The sequence below is a fragment of the Oryctolagus cuniculus genome, chromosome 16, assembly GCF_964237555.1.
Source record: "Oryctolagus cuniculus chromosome 16, mOryCun1.1, whole genome shotgun sequence".
Lineage (NCBI taxonomy): Eukaryota > Metazoa > Chordata > Mammalia > Lagomorpha > Leporidae > Oryctolagus > Oryctolagus cuniculus.
In genome coordinates, this window is record NC_091447.1 from 22,773,140 (window position 1) to 22,793,835 (window position 20,696).

At 41.3% G+C, this 20,696-nt stretch overlaps 1 pseudogene; it reads left to right on the forward strand.

The window, feature by feature from the left end:
* The first annotated feature begins 13,469 nt into the window (after window positions 1-13,469).
* Window positions 13,470-14,538, forward strand: LOC138845887 (large ribosomal subunit protein eL8 pseudogene; annotated as a pseudogene).
* The last annotated feature ends 6,158 nt before the right edge of the window (window positions 14,539-20,696 follow it).

A 20,696-nucleotide genomic window follows, 5' to 3' on the forward strand; every position in this document is an offset into this window, starting at 1 on the left:
GCTAATCCTCCGCCTGCGGCGCCAGCACTCTGGGTTCTAGTCCCAGTTGGGGCGCCGGTTCTGTCCCGGTTACCCCCTCTTCCAGGCCAGCTCTCTGCTGTGGCCCGGGATGGCAGTGGAGGATGGCCCAAGTCCTTGGGCCCTGCACCTGCATGGGAGACCAGGAGGAAGCTCCTGGCTCCTGGCAGCGGCCATTTGGGGGGTGAACCAACGGAAGGAAGACCTTTCTGTCTCTCTCTCTCTCACTGTCTAACTCTGCCTGTCAAAAAAAAAAAAAAATAAGATTGGTATTCTCTCTCTCTCTCTCTCTCTCTCTCTTCTTCCCTTCAAATAAAATGAAAACGAAAGTTTTAGAGGAAAATTTAGAGAACCTGTGGTTAAGAGGGTATATTTCATCCGTAAGATCTTATTACATGTTTACAGTTTTGTCCCTTTTCACACAGTGAAAGTACACAAATCTTCAATGTGACATCCAACAACCTGACAAATGCACGCATCTGTGCAACTTACATCACTGTCAACATCAGTTACCATAGAAGTTCTCGTGTGTTCTTTCTCAGCCAGCCTCCACCCCACTCCACAGATGCAATCCTTGTCCTGATTTTTATTTTCTATAATACATTAGGTTTGTCTGTCGTGGTCTATAACTTGCTTTAGAATACATCACCAATATTAATTGATGGAAAGATAAAAAAATGAATTGATGGGTAGTCATGCAATTAAGCAAGTATGGTGAAATGTTAGTGATAACACATGGGTAATTATGAATATGGGTTTTCCCTGTAAAATGTTTTCAACATTTCTATATGTTTGGAAGTTTATATAATAAAACATTAGCAAACAGAAAAGCAAGAGAAAAAAAGGGTTAAAACATTTCTGAAGATCAAGATTAGATGATTAAATCTTACTAGATAAAGAAGAAACAAAGATTCATCAAAATAGTGTATAATACAGAAAAATACAGAAAAAATAAGCAAATTTAATAGAAAAGAAAATAAAAGACCCACACATATCAAAGATTTCATTTATGCTGGAAATAGGATTGCAGATCAGTGAGGGGAAAATGAACTTTTCAAGATGTACTGATACAATCAGTTATCTACATAGAAAAAACAAGATAATATTCCTTTCTAACAGCATAATACCCAATGAATTGAGGACTTCAATGGGAAGGCAAAAGATGCCTAGAAGATGCTGCTCAGAATCCATTTCCACTTTCTTCTCATGTGTTTCCTTGCAGGTCAGAAATGTTAAAAAAAAAAAAAAAAGGCATTTCCAAATCTCCCAGCAGCTAATGATCTGGATACAAATTAGGTCTCATCAATTAGGTGCACTCACAGGAGATTTAGAAGGTGGCAATGAGGCTAAAGCCTGCTGGTTTAAGCTGTTTCCTGCTTCAAGCAAGACCCGAGTCTCCATGAAGAATCCAGCAGGAAGCTTGCCCACTTGATGGGTAGAAAGGGCAGTGGCAGTGCCAGTGGTTGCTAGGGTGCTGCTCCAGTCTTCAGTCACCGGCTTCAGGGCTTTCAGCCTATGATTGATTTGGTAACAATGGCAGCTTTGCTATTGTGGCTTCCCGGAGCATAGCTACAGTGGTGGACTTTTGAATCCCTTCTCCTGATTTGTACACAGGTATAAATTCCTACCTTGGGTTATTACTATGATTTCAGAGAATTGTTCCTGGAGGTTCAACCTAGATCTTACCTCTGGAGTCCGTTATGGATTTTTTTCATCAGAATTAGCCTTCTCTATTAAACCACTCGCTGGTTAAGATACCTAGTCTATATTGCCTGCACTGAGTGCTGATCACCTAAATACAATGTTAGAAAATATCCTTATAGCCTGACTGTGGGAAAGCATTTCTTCAACAGACCACATATTTTACAAACTATAAATCAAAGTAATTTATAAAATTGTACATAATGTTTTCTACCATGTATTGACACAGATTAGAATCTAAGTAGATTTCTTAAAATCCAGTGATATTCAATAATGAAAAGAGGAATAAAATGCATATAAATAGGCAAAGAGCTGTACATGAGAAAATGGAATATGCCATAGGCAGAAGGAATACTTAGCCTCAGTTGCAACCATAAAATGCAAATGAAACCCTCAAGATAAAATCCATCATATTGGTGAGCATTCAAAAAGTGGAAAAAATCAAAGTAATACTTGGATATGTGAATTCTAAAACACTATTAATAGAAGCATATTCTGGCCGGCGCTGCAGCTCACTAGGCTAATCCTCCGCCTAGCGGCGCTGGCACACCGGGTTCTAGTCCCGGTCGGGGTGCCGGATTCTGTCCCGGTTGCCCCTCTTCCAGGCCAGCTCTCTGCTGTGGCCAGGGAGTGCAGTGGAGGATGGCCCAAGTGCTTGGGCCCTGAACCCCATGGGAGACTAGGAGAAGTACCTGGCTCCTGCCATTGGAACAGCGTGGTGCGCTGGCCGCAGCGCGATGGCCGCGGTGGTCATTGGAGGGTGAACCAACGGCAAAGGAAGACCTTTCTCTCTGTCTCTCTCTCTCTGTCCACTCTGCCTGTCAAAAAAAAAAAAAAAAAAAAAAAGGAAGCATATTCTTCCACAATCACCTTGGAAAACAGCCTGGAATTTTCCAGTAAAGTTCAACATATACATACTTGACAACATAGAAATTCTACTGCCAGAAGTGTGTCTTTGAGAAATTTGCCTGTATGAATTGGGAGGCAAAAGTACAATGATATATCTAGTTGAATCACAATTCAAATGCTCAAGATTAGAATCAAGGGTTATTCACTCAAAGGAATGTTGTAGAATGATGAAAATAAATGAAACACAGCCAGTTCTTACCTATTTCATATCTTCTCCTTGCCCTTCTCCTGCAAACTATATTTCCTAGACTCCTTGCCAGCTGAATTCTGTTAGGTGTGCATCCTGGTAAATGAGACTCATGGAATGGAAACTGAAGAGTTGGAAGAAAAGGGAATCCAGCATGTGTCCCTGTTTCTCTGCTCAGTGGATGCTTTCCAGCACAAGTTATGCCCCTGCCATCCCACAGCCCCTTCCCTTTACCCCAGACAAGTCTTCTCTACAGGTCCAAGTCCTGCTGTGTTTAACTCCCACCTGATGGCCCAGCTCTGGGCTCAGGTTCAAGCACTTCCTATGTCCTGGCAGCCCAAGTGGCAGCTGTGGCTCTGTATCGTTGCTAATAGCTGGCTTGCCTCACCATCCTCCGTGGAATCAACAGTTGTACAGATGCTCCTTGGCTTACAATGGGCTTATGCCTTGTAGACCCATCATAAACTGAAAATGTATTGAACACACCTAACCTACCCACATCCCAGCTTAGCAACAACACAGCATACTGTAGACTCTTGGTTATCTCTTCTCATGATTGCAGGGCTGACTCAGTGCTTCAATTGCTGCCACTGCCTAGCATCATCAAAGAGGACCCTACACCATATTGCTAGCTCAGAAGACCATAAAAATTCAAAGTCTGCTTTTTGTTGAACCTATATTACTATTGCACCACTGTAGAAAAAAATTGCAAGTCGAACTACCATAACAGAGAGGGGGAGAGAGAGAAAGAGCCATCCAAGCCTGTGACAACATCTACCAGAAAGCAGACAGCAAGCTATCTGTATACAGAAGCATCTGTTGCAACCTCGTAATCTATTGGCTGTGACATGGAGGGCAGTATTTCACCATTGGCACCCACCTCGCAGGGTTGTCCCAGAGGATGTTAATGCCTTGTAAATACCCCGAAACTTTCCTGCTTGCACGTGCGCTCAGGTGACTGGGAAGGCTCTGTCAGATGCTTCCCGTGACAGTGGTGGGAAGCCCAGGGCAGGTGTCAGGAGCTGCCAGCAAGTCAGGGCCAAGTGGTGGAATAGATACTGTGAACCAGAATCTAAGACATCCAGCACAAACTGAATCCTGACAACAGAAAATGTACCAGAAGGTACGAGGAACATCCAGTAAAACTGGTTGTGTTTTAGGCCATAGAGAAAGCTTCAACAAATTCCCAGGAATAGAAATAATATAAAAAGCATTTTCGGACACTGGTGAAACAAAACTAGCAATTAATTTAAATATTCATGCAAAAATTAATATAAGAATTAATGGTTGCTTCTTTAGTAACTCACCCTAATAGCCAAAAGGTACCCTTCATGTTGGAAAACTAGGTTTTGTCTTTAGTCAGGAACAAGACAAAAATGCTCACTATATCAACCCCTTTTCTAGCATTTTATTTAGTTTTACACGTACAAAACAAAAATTGAAATGCAGTAATACCCCACACATTTTCCCTACTGACATCCCATATTAGTATTTTTGTCACAATTAAAGAACCAGACCTAACTTCCCCTATTTTTTTAATCTAAACTCCTTTTTCCCCCTCCCACCCTTTACCTCCTCAATTATCATTCATTGTTATAATAGTCTGTTAGATAATGCTATTAATAGAAAATGGTTATAGGAGCTGAGAGGAAAGATGTAGAACAATTTCTGTTGGCATAATTTTATAACCAGGAAATCCAAAGAATGAGAGGGAAAACTGAAAAAAGAAAAAAAATTAATGAACTAGCAGATTGTAGAAATCAATAGATTTCATAAGTCTCAACAAAACCTGCTTGGAAGACATAACCAAAGAAAAGGCCCCATCTGCAATAGAAAAAAAATAAATTCACAGGTGTAGACATAAATACAACAGAAAATATTTTAAAGTATATGAGAAAACCATAAAATAGTCCCAAAGAACAAAATGGTACATTTGAACCTCACAAAGATGTGATTTCAGTTCCTTCCTAAATAATTTATAAATCTAATTGTATTCAAATAGAAGCACCTTTTTCTAGAACTGGGCAAATTGATAAAGCTCTATGGAAGAAATAAGCGAGCAAAAAATAGAAGAACAATGAAAGAAAGGGAAAGTATACATTGATAGTTGAGCATATTATAAACCATCAGTGTGTTGTTAGTGCTTGAATACATACAATTGAGCAGTAGAATAGAAAGTTCAGAGATCCAAATTACAAACAAGAATTTAGTGTCTAAGGAAGGGAACATCATAACCCATCAGGGTAGAGAAAGAGAAGACTTTTAAATAAGTGGAATGATATTAAACCCGTTTCTTTTTTAAAAGTCTGTTTATTTATATTCGAAAGGCAGTGTGATAGAAGAGAGATATATTCCAAGTACTGTTTCACTCCCCAAATCCTCGAAACAGCTTGAGTTGGGCCAGGCCAAAACCAGGAGCCAGGAACTCCATCTGAGCCTCCTACATGGGTGGCAAGAATCCATGTACTTGAGCCACCACCTGCTGCCTCCCTGGGTACATTAGAAGGAAAGTGAATCATAAGTGGATCCAGGACTTGAGCCTGGGCACTTTGATATGAAATGTGGGCATCCCAAGCTGTGGCCTAATCTACTAATACCATAACACCCACCCCTGAATCCATTTCTTTCAGTATATACTACTTATTTTTTTTTCTAACTCTTGTTTATTTTCATTTATCTAAAAGGCTGAGAAACAGATCTTCCCCAGGTTTAGAGAGGCACTTTTTTTTTTTTCCATTTTCCTCTGGGAGTTTTGTGGATTTAGCTGTTTTGATTGAGTCTATGATATAACTCAAATTAACATTTGTGTGTGATGTGAGGTAGGGATCAAAATTGATTTGTTCCCATTTAGATGGCCAGTTCAGCATCACTTTTGAAAAAGTCTTTCTTTTCTTCAGTGAATTTTTTCAGCAGTTTTGTCAAAAGTAAGTTGATGATGTAACTATTTCTGTATGCTCTGATTTCTTTTGTAACGTTGTATTTATTTGTTGTTTTTATTTGAAAGACAGAGTGAAAGAAAGACATGGAGAGAGAGAGAGAGAGAGATCTTACATCTGCTGATTCCCTGCCCAAATGCCCACAATAGTCAGGGATGGATCAGGCCAAAGCTGGGAGCCTGGAACTCCATCCAGGTCTTCCAGGTGAGTGGTAGGAACCTGGGCCTTCATTTGCTGCCTCCTAGAAGCATTTGCAGGAAGCTGGATCAGAAAGTGGATGTGGGACTTGATCTCAGGCATTCTGACATGGAGTGGTACCAAGAAGTGTCCCACTGCACCACAATGCTCAACCCTCTCTGATCTGTTTCATTGGTCAATTTATCTCCACACTCTGTGCCAGCACTTCCCAGTAAGAGTGATTTAACAACACTTCTAAATTTGTTTATTATTTCTAGTTCTCTTTTGTGGACTCATTAGAATTTTCTAGGAATGCAATCATCTTATCTGCAAATTAAGACATATTTATATCTTCTAGTATTTCTTTGTTGCTAATCTTAAGGGAAATGTTCCCAGGTTTTTAACAAGTATTTTGTTAGTTGTAGGGCTTATTCCTAGATAATAGCTAGCAGGTTGGGGAAATTACTAGCTTAATAATACACTTTATCACGAATGAGGCTTGAATTTTATTAAATGCTATTTCTGCATCTAATGAAATAAATCATACAATATTTTCCATTTTTTCTGGAAATACAAGGAATCATACAGATTGATTTTTGAATGTAAAACACAATTTAAATTATTGGTGTAAACTTCAGTTGGTTACAATGTATCATCCTTCTTATGTATTCTAGAGGATTTGATTTTCTAATGTTCCCAAGGATTTTATCTGTAGGAGCTTTGCAATCACAATATTAACTGAGTAACTTTCTTTCCTTGTAATGTTCTGCCTTGTTTTTATATGAAAATTATTCTGAACTTCTAGAATGTTTGGGGAAGTTTCCTTTATATTTTCTTCAAGGTTTTGTGTAAACTCAGTATTATTTTTGACTTAAGAGTTAATAAATTTGGCAGTGAGGTCATCTGAGCTGAGAGTTTTCTTTGTGCAAGATTTTAATCACGGCATTTGGGGAGTGAATCGGTAGATGGGAGATCTCTGCTCCATTTGTTTGTCTCTCTGCCTTTCAAATAAATTAATGAAATAATTTCCTTATAGATGAGAATTTCATTATGTTTAGATTTTCTGTGTTTTTTTGTGCACTAAGATTTTGGTCATTTGTGTCCTCTAAGCACGCTTTAATGGTAATCTTGAATTTAGTTATGCTGTCTTTTTATGAGTATTAACAACTCAGTTAAAATAGTTATCCTTAATTTTTTTAAAAGATTTATTTATTTATTTGAAAGTCAGAGTTACACAGAGAGAGGAGAGTCAGAGAGAGAGAGAGTTTTTCCATCCGATGGTTCACTCCCCAGTTGGCCACAATGGCCGGAGCTGCGCCAATCTGAAGCCAGGAGCTTCTTCCAGGTCTCCCATGCGGGTGCAGGGACCCAAGGACTTGGGCCATCTTCTACTGCTTTCCCAGGCCATAGCAGAGAGCTGGATCTGCAGAGGAGCAGCTGGGACTAGAACTGGCACTAATATGGGATGCCGGTGCTTCATGCCAGGGCGTTGCTGAGCAACAGCGTCGGCCCCTGATTTTTAATTCCTGACTAACAGGTAATTTTGAACTATGTGTTTTAATAAGTATTGGAGGGCTTTCCAAATACTTTGGTATTTTATTTAATAATTTCATTCTGCTGTGGCCAGAAATATATTCCACATGTTGTGACCTACGTTGGTAATGTTTCATATACCTTTAAAAAGAACATGCTGAATATAGACTGTCCCAAAATGTCAGTTACTCTGGTTTGGTTGGCAGTGTCATTTAAATGTGCATATTGCTATTGCTTATTTTTCTATATGTTCTATTACTAAAAGAGTTAAAAACTCCAACTACAATTCTGTATTCCTCTATTTTTTCTTTTAATTTTCCAAGACTTTGTTTCATGAAACCCTGTTATTACTTAAAAGTTATGATCTACATGTATCATTGATACATTGTCACTTCTATCATTATGAAACATCCCTCTCTACCTCTGGTAAGGCTTCCTATCTTGAAGTCTACTTTGTCAGATTAACTCTGTATCTCCAGCCTTCTAAAGCTTACTGTTTGCCTAATGTGTGTTCTCCAATGTTTGACTTTGTCCTATTTGTGTCTTTATATTTAAAACTCTGTACCTTATAAACAGCATACAGTGTGTCTTCTGATGTTAACTCAATCTCTTCCCTTTGCTTTTATATCATTTATATTAATGTAATTACAAATATTATCTGTTTTAATGCTACAATATTAATAGTTTGTGTCCCACCTATTCTGTGTTCTATTTTTCTCAATTATTGCCTTCTTTTGAATTCAGGATTTTATTTAGCACCACTCTTGGCTTACAAGACATACCAACTCATTTTCTCCTTTAAGCTGATGCTCTGTAGTTTATATAATATGAAGGCTTAGCATATTATAGTTCACCTTCAAATGACATAAGGGTACTTCAAAAATTCATGAAAAGTGTAATTCAAAGCTAAGTTTATTTTATGGTAAATTGAACACCATGTATAATTTTTTCATAATATGCATTTTCCAGGAACTTTCTGAAAACTCATGTATATAAATTTCAAAATATTTTGCACAAAAAATGAACTTATCTTAATTTTTCACCAAAAATTTTGAATTCCCTTAAATTATACCATTTTACAATGAACAAACCTGCCAACAGTATGCATCCCCCTTTCTCATTTACACTTTGTTTTCTTGTCATGTATTTTACTTTTATGTGGTATTATCGTGACAATAGGTTTTCTTAATGCATTAAGCATTCAATTGTCATTTACAAACTAAAATTATAAAACAAACTATTTCATTTACTCACAATTTACCATTTCCGTGGGTCATACTTTTGTGCTTCTCTGCATGTATTTGTATGTATGCCAGATACCATGGGTAAAAGAACAGAGACTGAGGAATAATTTTTACCCCCACAAAAAGGCACTTTTATTCTTCTGTGAGGCACTAGCATAGGGGTCTGATTAAATCCAGTCCATTAAACTGGATTTGGGTGTTGTTACGTAATTTTGAGTAGATTCATTTCATTGGCTTAAAACATTTTCAGGATGCAATAAGGACTTCTTCAGCAGCGCTTGAGTTCAACACATTACTGACTTCAAGATGTCCTTAAGGCTCACTGACTAGCTGCCTACTTTCACAATCATGGAATAGCTTTCTCTCCTTCACAGTCCAGCTTTCCGATCTGGGGATCATTGGAGTCTTCTCTTTGCTCTTCAGTCTCTCTTCTGGTTTTGTGCATTTCTAGATCTCTCTCCCCATCCTGCTGCCTAGCTGATAGCCTTTCGTCATCTCTGGACTGGACTATTCATGGGACGGCCTGGACCACCTTGGGGTGATCTTTATTGGCTTTCATGTTGTACTGCCAACATTCAGTGGGCTGTTGCTTTGTACACAGTGACATCCTAAAGCGCCTCACAGGGCTCTCCATTAGCTCTTCTGCCCTGGATACAGTCTTCCATGGATCAATATACCCAACTTGCCAAAGATGTCATGAGACCCAGGGAGGCTATCTCTGCATTATTCTAGGCCCTTAGCCTTTGGCACACTACTTACCCTCTCGATTCAAAGAAGAGCTTTAGAAAAGGGATGGCAAGTAGGTGTAAGTTCTCTCTGGCCAGGGTTCTTCAGGATTCACTCCAGGCTGTTCCAGTCACTTAGGCTTCTCCTTTTCTGAGTTCCAAATGGGTTCCCTCCTCCATCTCGCCCTCCTTCTACTCTAATGAAGGCAGCTGGAATTCTATTCTTTCCTACCATGGGCGACTTTCTCTAACTTAGTTCACTTAAGTTTCTTTGCATCGTCAACTCTGGGTTTTTATATGTTGTGATTTTTGTAGATTATGTTCCTCATTTTCATTGTTAGAATCTTGCATATTTGCCAGCACAGCAGCTCACTAGGCTAATCCTCTGCCTGCGGCACCGGCACACCGGGTTCTAGTCACAGTCGGGGCGCCGGATTCTGTCCCGGTTGCCCCTCTTCCAGGCCAGCTCTCTGCTGTGGCCCGGGAGGGCAGTGGAGGATGGCCCAAGTCCACGGGCCCTGCACATGCATGAGAAATCAGGAGGAAGCACCTGGCTCCTGGCTTCAGATCAGCGTGGTGTGCTGGCTGCAGCGCACCGGCCCCAGAGGCCATTGGGGGGTGAACCAACAGAAAAAGAAGACCTTTCTCTCTCTCTCTCTCTCTCTCTCTCTGTCCACTCTGCCTGTCAAAAAAAAAAAATCTTGCAGCTTTCTACATGTTAACTAGTAGCAGATATCTCTTTCTACCTTTAATTTTAATGAAGGCACTTTGAATCATTGTAGTTATAACTTCTTACCAGATATTCTCATATATGATTTTCAAAATTCTGCTGACTATATCAATACAGATTTGTGTCTCCGTTGATCTTACAGATTCTTATTTGACAAAATTAAACTTGACTTCATCATTAATAGGAATGTAAGAATGAAAGATGGGGCAACAGAATGTGAAGAGCTAAATATTCTTTAGGTGCCTTTGAGCCAAGCACCATATCAGATACTTCACTGATGTGATCTCATTTAATGTACATTGCAACTCTTGAAGACAGGCATCATTAGCCCCATTTTACAGGTGGGAAACGAGTCCAAAGAGAGGAGATAGGTTTTTTGTTTGTTTAAGAGAGATTTATTTATTTATTTGAAAGTCAGAGTTACACACAGAGAGAAGGAGAGGCAGAGAAAGAGAGGTCTTCTATCCATTGGTTCACTCCCCAGTTGGCTGCAGTGGCCGGAGTTGCACTGATCTGAAGCCAGGAGCCAGGAGCTTCCTCCGGATCTCCCATGTGGGTACAGGGGCCCAAGGACTTGGGCCACCTTGTACTGCTTTCCCAGGCCATAGCAGAGAGCTGAAGCAGAAGTGGAGCAGCCAGGACTTGAACTGGCGCCCATATGGGATGCCAGCACTGCAGGTGGCGCTTTACCGGCTACGCCACAGCACTGGCCCCAGGAAATAGGTTTTAAACTCAGTTCTCTGACTTCAAATTTTGTGCTTTCTCTCTCACTGTATTATAAGACAAGAATGCATATGGAGAACAAAGAAAAAATAGTTTAGGAAGTAGTAGATGACCAGATGGGAGAGGCAAGATGGAATCTGTGGGAAGCAGGGCCCGGATCCCACAACATGGCGCTGAGAGGGGGTAAACACATTTTACACAGCGGCTTCGGCTGCTTCATCAATTTGACTAACGAGCTGCAGGAGCTGACCCAACCTCTGATTGGAAGAAAGCGGAGTGCTCAGCACGCGGACAGCGGAGCACGGATTGGTGGAAGAGGACTACAAAAGGGGACTCAACTGCACCTTCTGGGACAACTACTGTCTCCGGGCTGGTGGAGAGTTTGGGGGCAGTTTGGTTGGAGAGTCGGTTGGAGAGTTCGCTGGGAAGCTCGTTATTTCGTTCTTCTCTTTACTTGTGCTTGCTTTACTGTAGAAAGAACCGACTGAAAGGGAATAACAGCGTCCGGTCCGGTGCCGCTCCTCCGTGAGCGGAGGAGCAACAGAATCAGATTGCCTGAACCTTGATTCTTGTTGTAGATGCTTAAAAAAGTGAGAAAAGAAAAGAAAACAAAACAAAACAAAAAACCAAACCCCAGCCCTCGAAGGCATTTGGCTTATTGCAGCTTTCTGGATTGCGGTAGGGATACACGAGAACTTCCTGTGGAAGCACTGGCAGAGATAAGACATGACTGGCTTAGTGTGCACCACCAGTCCAAACCCCGATGAAGATCCAATCTAGCAAAAGTCAAGTGCTTACACAGTTGGAGGCCGATCTTTTAGCCTCCCCTCCGACCAGAGTGTACCCCTGGGCTGCTGGTATGTAGGCTCTGTGGAGCCATCACTACTGGGCCAGGGTGTGATGGATAGATGGGAAGAGAAAGTCAAAGAGAGATCCTTGCCATGAGTAGGGATCTTTGCCAGAAATGGAGTAGCTGACCTTGCTGGCAAAAGGTGTGAGAGTTCCCCACTGCGCCTTAGGAATGGAGTGATACAAGGCATGTAATTTTCTCGAAATCAAGTGAAGAAGTTATAGCTTCTATTTTAAATACATGCTGGGTTTAAAATTTGCTTTCACATGTTCCTAAATTGTGCAGCATTTTTCATGCACTTGAAACCAAAGAGGCAAAGTCCTAAAACTTTAAGAGATTTTTCCCTCATCATAAAAACCATAGTCAACACTTTTCCTTATGTTCCTAGAGAGTTAATGAACTTACTTATTAATATTTTGGTAGCACAGTTCAAACCCCTCGTATCTAAATACTCTCCTAGTAACAGAAGCTTTAAACCACATTGCGCTTACCTTAAAATTCTATGTGCCCTTTGGGAAAATACATGTGCCTGCTCCCTCTGTGTTCAGGAGTCCCAATAAACAGTGCATTGTGTCTGCCGGTATTACCATCTGGTAGCTGACATCAATTCCCTCGCTGGTTTCCCACAACGGGGCGGCCTTATATGAATGCTTGCAGTAATGTGTGACAGGCTTTAGCGACACACTGGGGATTAGGCTCACTTCCTTTATTGTGCTGCCTCTGTCACAGAGATTTTTCAGGATCCAGGCAATTTCACAGATTAGGAAAATTGTAGTAGGTTAGCTGCAAGGAAGCAAGCAAAGGAAGAGAGCAATGAGTTCATTCTCAGTGGACCTATTCATGCTCACAGGGTGTGAGAGGGAAGCAGTGTCCAGAGAGTGTCCGCATGCCCCTCCTTGTCACTTGGAGCTCCATTAGTCAGCATCTTTTCAGCATGTTTCTCGTCTGTAGTACACTTATTTAATCATGTGTCAGAGAAGCCATGGTAGAATTAATATTCAAGCAAAGCTTTGAATTAGTCACTGCATATAAGCCACATGGCTCCCTTGTTGTTCTGCTGAGTAGTGATCACTGTTTTATACAGTAGCCAGATGTCCAGCTTTGAGAACATGGTACTCAAAAGAATAAAATCAACTTCATTTTCATGAGCTAGCCAATGACAGGTCCGATCTGTCCATTTAGTTGATGTGGGAGAACAGAAGTACAGAAGTATGGAAGACCACCAAGGCAGACAGCTGGGAAAGGTGTCATACTCACTAGGAGTAGGGAATGAGCCCTGATTCTCAAGAGGGGATATCTGGATTCAAGCCACTCCCTTGCTCTTACTAGCTACGTAGCATTGGCAAATGACACAGGTCTCTGAAAATCAGGTTTTACACTTATCAAGTAAGAACATGCTACTATAATGCTAATTAACCAGAATATAGTTAGGAGATTGGAGTGGGAACTTCATTAAAACATAGCCAGGTCTGAGTGACTGTGGCCCTTTGGTCAGAATGGTCCTCAGGACCTCATGGCTCTGGATTTCCAGAGTGAGACAGGTCAACATAGAATAAGATCTGGAGAGTAGATAGAAATGCACCTTGTTGGGCAAGCCTTGCAATTTAATCAGTTGCAGGAAATAAGAAAAACCAAGGCAGAGAAGTGGGGTCTGCATGTGGAAACAGACACACTGCAGATTGGATGCCAGTTAAGTATCAGAGGGCCCCAACGTCTCTCTCCTCCAGCCACCCAAGATGACACAAGGAAAGAAGGCCGAGGGGAAGATGACCATGACCCCTGCTGTCATGAAAATCAGGAGGCCAGAAAGGTAGAAATCTTCTGTTTGAGAAAGGGCCTAAGAACTTTGCCATTAGAAAGGACTGCACCTGCTTTGTCAAATCATCCCACAACATCCCACTGAAACAGCAAAGACCTATTCTGTATAAGCAGCTGAAAGTGCCTCCTATGATTAACCAGTTCACCCAGGCCTTGTTAACCCAAACAGTTACTGCATGGCCTCAGCTGGCCCTCAAGTGCAGACCAGAGACAAAGCAAGGAAAGAAACAAGGACTGTAGGCTGGCACTGTGGCTCACTAGGCTAATCCAATGCCTGTGGCGCCGGCACTCGGGTTCTGTCCCGGTTGCTCCTCTTCCAGTCCAGCTCTCTGCTGTGGCCCGGGAGGGCAGCAGAGGATGGCCCAAGTGCTTGGGCCTTGCACCCACATGGGAGACCAGGAGGAAGCACCTGGCACCTAGCTTTGGATTGGCGCAGCACGCCAGCCGTAGTGGCCATTGCGGGGTGAACCAATGGAAGGAAGACCTTTCACTCTGTCTCTGTCTCTCTCTCTAACTCTGCATGTAAAAAAAAAAGAAAAAAGAAAAAACGAAACAGGGAATGTTGGCCTAGGCCAAGAGGAAAGCTGCTGGTGAAACGCATGTCCCCACTAAGAGATCCCCTGTCCTCTGAGCAGGGTCAGTACTGTAGCAACTCAGTGGACAGGAAGGCTCAGCTGTGGGTGACTGCACCTGACGTGGATCCCATCCAGCTGATCATCTTTCTACCTGTCCTGTGTCATAAGATGGGGATCCTCTCCTGTGTCATCAAGAGGAAGCCAGGTCTGGGCTCCTGGTCCACAGGAAGACACGTGCCACCACTGCCTTGATGTAGGTGATCTTGACGGAAACCATCGGGGTCAGTATAATGACAGATATGACAAGATCTGCTGTTTCTAGCAATGCAATGTCCTGGATCCAAAATCGGTGGCTCACTTTGCCAAGCAAGGAAAGGCAAAGGCCAAGGAAGTCACCACTAAATTGTGTTAAATGTACTCAGTTGTGTTTTCTTTATGTAAAAAATAATAAAAGCTCTCCTTCAAAGAAAAGAAAATGCCAATGGCAGGTTAGTGACACATCCTCAGAGATGCCCGGGCCAGTCAACTGACATCAGGAAATAGGCTCCCGTTCGAGCCATTTACAGGTGATTCACCCATACTCCTGGACAGACACCATCATTCAGGACAAAGGATCAGAAAAAACATCACAAGTTCATTTCCGGTTTATCATGAAACGTATGGCACTGTCCACACAGGAAGACTGGCAACTTTTCTTCTTTTTTCAGGTGATACACAGAGCTGCTGTGTTCTTCCAACCTTTAGGGTTCAGCTATCCTTGGCTGTCTCCCCCACCACATTCCGTGCAAAGGGCTTTGAGCCTGCAGTGGCATTGTTTTATTCACCACTGAGTCTGCAATGTCTCACATACTGCCCATGCATATTTCCTTGCAGATCTGTTGCATTGTTGGGTGTATAGATGGATGTGCTATTATCTTAAGACTAAATTATTTTTTCCTGCCTTTCATTTCAAGCCATTTTTCCCTTTTATCACCCCCTCCAATTTGCTGCCTCAGAAACAGGTCCTTAGTTCCTGTTCTGTGCTCTCACAGGTTGGGCTCACATTTCTGCTACAGCACTCAATACACCTTATCATAAGTTTTCTGTGTCTCTCTCCCCTTATGCCAATCAAATTATGTGCTCTTAAAAGATGGGCTTCACGTTCTATTCATGTTAACTCCTAACAGCAGGAATAACACCAAGTCAACCTTCAATAATAATGAACCTATTTGTCTGCTGCAGACAAGATGGCAATATATTATTTTTTAAAAATTTTTATTTATTTATTTATTTGACAGGTAGAGTTATAGAGAGAGACAGAGAGAAAGGTCTTCCGTTGGTTCACCCCCCAAATGGCCGCTACAGCCGGCGCTGCGCTGATCTGAAGCCAGGAGCCAGGCAAGCACCTGGGCCATCTTCCACTGCCCTCCTGGGCCAGAGCAGAGAGCTGGACTGGAAGAGGAGTAACCAGGAATAGAACCCGGTGCCCATATGGGATGCTGGTACCACAGGCGGAGGCTTAACCAAGTGAGCCATGGCGCAGGCCCTAAGATGGCAATATATTATAGGCCAATGACACAAAGAAGCATTTTGTTAAAGAGGATACAGAGAAGACAAATAAGTACACAAAATCTGGTCAACATCATTAGCCATCAAAGACACACAAATGAAGAACCCATATAACTGCACACTTATCAGAATGGTTAGAAGGAAAAATGGCAACAATGCCAAATGCTGGTGAGGATGTAGAGAGACCGAGCCACTCAAATACTGTGGGTGGGAATGAAAAATAATACAGTCACTCTGGAAAAGAATTTAATAGTTTCATGTAAGATTAAACATGTAATTAACATTTCAGCCAGCAGTTGCACTCTTGGGCATTTATCCCAGAGAAAATAAATCTTACATCATAAAAAGCAAGTGCACAAATATTCCTAATACCTTTATTTCCAAAAGGTGGAAGTAGAATTAGCCCAAATGCCATTCAATAGGTGAATAGTCAGACAACAGGTGAGTAGTCAGACAAACCATGATATATCCTTACATGGACTATTTCTCAGAAATAAAAGAGTGAATTAAAATATACATAATAATCTCAGTGAATCAATACTGAGTGAAAAAGCCAATATCAACAGTTACACACTATATGATGTCACTTATATAACATTCTTGAAATGACAAAAATTATAGCAACTGAAGACAGATAAGTGGATGCCAGCAACTACCATGGAAAATGGGAGTCTGGAAGGAGGAGTCATGGCTATCGAAGAACAACAGGGGGAATCTTTGTAAGGCTGGAAACGGTCCTTAATTGTTGGTTAAGGTTGGAAAACCTCGAGAGTGGAAATCATTCACCACCTTAATTGTGGTGGTAGATACATGGACATACACAGCTGACAAAATGTAGAACTTAATACATACACACACACAACCACACATACACAACAAGGAATCTGAATAAGGGAGGTGGGTTGTACCAATGTCCTAGATGAGATGTTCTAACATATAGTTTAGTTTATTTTAAAGTGTCACCATTGTGATAAACCAAGAACAACATGCAAGGGATCTGTGTTATTTCTTAACAACTACATGTGAATCTATAATTATCTTAGTGAAAATTTCAGTTAAAATAAAAGAGGAAAAGACAACTATTTACCTAATTACTAGGTACTTTTTAAGTATTTGACAATGTAATTTTTTTAGCTTTTATTTAATGAATATAAATTTCCAAAGTACAGCTTATGGATTACAATGGCTTCCCGCCCCCCATAACTTCCCTCCCACCCGCAACCCTCCCCTCTCCTGCTCCCTCTCCCCTTCCATTCACATCAAGATTCATTTTCAATTCTCGTTATATACAGAAGATCAGTTTAGCATATATTAAGTAATGACAGTGTAATTTGATAATATAAGAAAGATTAAATGTGCTCTATACTTTTATTTCAGTCAAATGATAGTAAATCTGAGATTTTCTTATGGATTAATTTAAGTAATTTCCTATTATCAAGAGCTAAAACATATTTAAAGCTACCCAAAACAAAGACATAGGTACTTATTGACCAGAAGATATCAATCTAAGGTTACTAATCTTCCTCTATAAAAAGCTGATAGACAACCAAAGGGCTCTAACAAGATCTCTAGGATAAAGCCAGACTGTACCATGTGGCAAAAATTATATGCTCTTTCTCTCACCATACCCCCACATACCTCTCTCTCTCTCTCTCTCTCTCTCTCTCTCTCAAGCTGGAGCCCTATTGGCCATCAACACAGAAACTTCCCTGGATTGATTTTGAAAGGCAAATCCTCCAAGTGTACATTTCATAGGTTATTGACAAATTATGGAGAAACATTCATCAGTATAATCATTCTCATTCATAAAGATATTTGTGAATAAAATGAAAATACATTCATTGAAAGCTAATTACCATTAGGCATCCATCAGGATGGAAACCAGAAGCTGATTCAGCCATATACCAGAGGGCTTTGGGGCCCACAAATCATGTTCTGGACACAATGGCTCCTTGCACTAACACTGGGAGTGCTGCAGGCCAAGGGTCTATGACTTCAGCACTGCACATATGCGCTGTTATTTAGAACTCTCCAAGGTATAGATTTACATTACCATCTGCCATCTCCGTTGCTGTTTACATCTGCTTTAAAAGGTGGAGGGGGGAGGTGGAGGCGTCATCAATTGAAGTGTACATAGAAAGACTGGGGAAAACCAACCACAACAGCAACAGCCGGAACTTGGGGAAGAACACAGTCTATCCAAAGGGGAAACAAGAAATTCTCTTCTCTCTTTGAAAATACTCCCTTTGAAACGTGGAAAATCAAGAGACAAAAGTGTTTGTTAAAAACCACAGGCTTAGAAACTGACGCAGTTCAGCTCCTCTGAAGAGCTTTGGAAATATCCCAATATATGCTTGAAAATTACTTTCATGGTAAGTTAGGATACATAAAAGTTAAAAACCCTTTGCTTTGTGAAAGATTCTGTTAAGAGTTTGAGAAGACAGGCTACAAAATAAAATATATAAAGAACATTCAAAATTCAACAATAAAAAGAAAATCCAATCAGGAAGAGGGTATAAGATTTGAAGAGACATTTCACAAAGAAAATGTATAGATTATGTATAAGCATAAAAGATATTTGATATAATTGGCCATCCAGGGAATGCAAATTAAAACCGCAATGAGATCTTGCTGCATATCTATGAGAAAGACTTTCAAAAGGACAGTGACTCCATCACATGCTGGTCGAGAGATGAGAAAACTGGACCATTCATACACTGCTGGTGGGAATGGAAATGGGACAGCTACTTTGATAGTATCATAAAATCAAACCTGCTATTGCCAGCAATTTTACTTCTGGGCATTTATCCCAGAAAAATTATGTTCATACAAAACTCTAAATGAATGTTCATCGTGCCTTTTTTCTTCAACAGCCAAACACTGAGACCAACCAAGATGTCCTTCAACAAGTGAATGGTTAAACAAACTGTGCTACATACCATGGAATACTACTCAGCAATAAAAAGGGACAACCATTGCTGTGAATCCAACCACCTGGCCGATTCCCCAGGAAATAATGCTCAGTAAAAAAAAAAAAAAAAAAAAAAAAAAAAAAAAAAAAAAAAAAAAACCGCAGAGATGTCTATCCTTTATGATTCTACTTTCCTAACATTTTAGAAATGACAAATTATAGAAATGGAGAGCAGATGAAGGGTTGCTATGGGTTAAGGAGTGGATAGGTGGATGGGAGCAGGGAACAGAAGGAGGAAGGAGGCTGTGACTCTACAAAGGCAAGATGAAGTGTTCTTGTGACAATGGAAAGTTTCCATATCTGGTTGCTTATTTTAAGATTTTTTTTTTGTCTGAAAGTCAGAATTGTGGGGAGAAGAGAAAGAGAGAGAAAGATTGATTTTCCATCTGCTGGTTCACTCCCTGGAAAACTTCAATGGCCAGGATTGGTCCAGGCTGAAGCCAGGAGTCTCCCATATGGGTTGCAGGGGCCCAGATACTTGGACCATCTGCTGCTGCTTTTCCAATTAACAAGGAGCTGGATCAGAAGTGGAGCAGCCAGGGCATGAACCAGCACCCATATGGGATGCTGGCATTGCAGGTGGCAGCTTAACCTGCCATGGTACAACACCAGCACCCCCATATATGATCAGTATAAGGTTTTGATATTTTGCAAGATGTCAACATTGGGGAAATGCTTAAAAGGTACAAGCATTTTCTCTGTGTTATTTCTTGCAACCACGTGTGAATCTGTACTTATCTCAATATTTATTTTAAAAAGAATTTAAGCCCTCAGGAAGAACATGTATCTTTTCTACTCAAGTTAGCAACAGGCTGCTAATGCAAAGACAAAACAGGTGGCTGAGAACAAGAAGTTGATTCCAGGTCTGTCCCCTCAGCATGCAAGGGATCCCTCCTAGCCAGGGGAATGACCTTTGAGTGGTCCCCATATCCTTCCAGGAGGTTCCAACAAATACATCAGACAAGGAAGTGCACTCTGCATTGATTTGTTACCATGAAGAAATTCCAACTGCAGGAGTCAATCTCAACATGAGTTCACTATGGCTCCAGCCCTGTGACTTGAAATTCTGATAAATGGAAGGGAAGCTTCAACCAGTTCTCTCCCAGGGAGGTAGCTGAAGCCAACCAGGGCTGCTTGGCCCTGCACTGCATGCAGCCTTGAGAAAGAAAGGCAATGCTGATTGCAATGACACACTCTCTGTGAAAACACAGCTCTGGTGCATCACTGGGTGATCTCTTGGCTGCCCTCCAGAATCTCAAGCCTGCAATATGTATTGATCCTCCCTGCTCTTAGTGCTGAGACCCGAGACAACAAACTGCTGTTTCTCCAGGCAGCACCTTGAGCTCACAGGGTTTCCTCCAGTGAGTTGACCATGGATCCTTCCCATCAGACACCATGTCAGAACCCTGCCCTCGCTTCCATAGCCTTTGGCCCCAAACCTTTCATGGAGTATAAGTATATTCCCAATGGTTTGGGTCCTTTGAAGGATCAAACTTTTCCTGGCCTCCACACCCCAACCTGTGTATTCAGGAGCTGCTTTTTTGGCTGTGTGCTCTTTGGGAAGGCTATCTTGGCAAGGAGTATTGCAATGTGGTTAAGAACATGGTCTCTTAGCATTCAATTACTGGGTTCAAACCCTAGGCTTGCATTTTTTAGCAGGGAGACCTTGGGAAGATGACTTGACACTGCTGAGCCTCAGCTTACTCATCATTAAACAAGGGTGATGACAGGAGCTCATTCTCAAGGTTGGTAGGAGGAGTGATGAGTTGATGCCTGTAAAGTATTCCACAGCCTGCCTGGCAGGTGGGCATGTTAACATTATGTAAGTGTTAGAGTTTATATCATTATTATTCATTTTCTCATCATAACATCACTCCAAGAGCAGTGATGGGTGAAAGTCTTCAGCACTGAAACAAATCTATTTGGAGTAAATATCAGCTATGGCCTCTCTCGGGCGATTCACTTAATCTCTCTGTGCCTCAGTTTCCATATTTTCAAAGTTAGGCCAAGAAATCTATTGCATCAGACTGTGAGGGGGATTCAAGGATGTG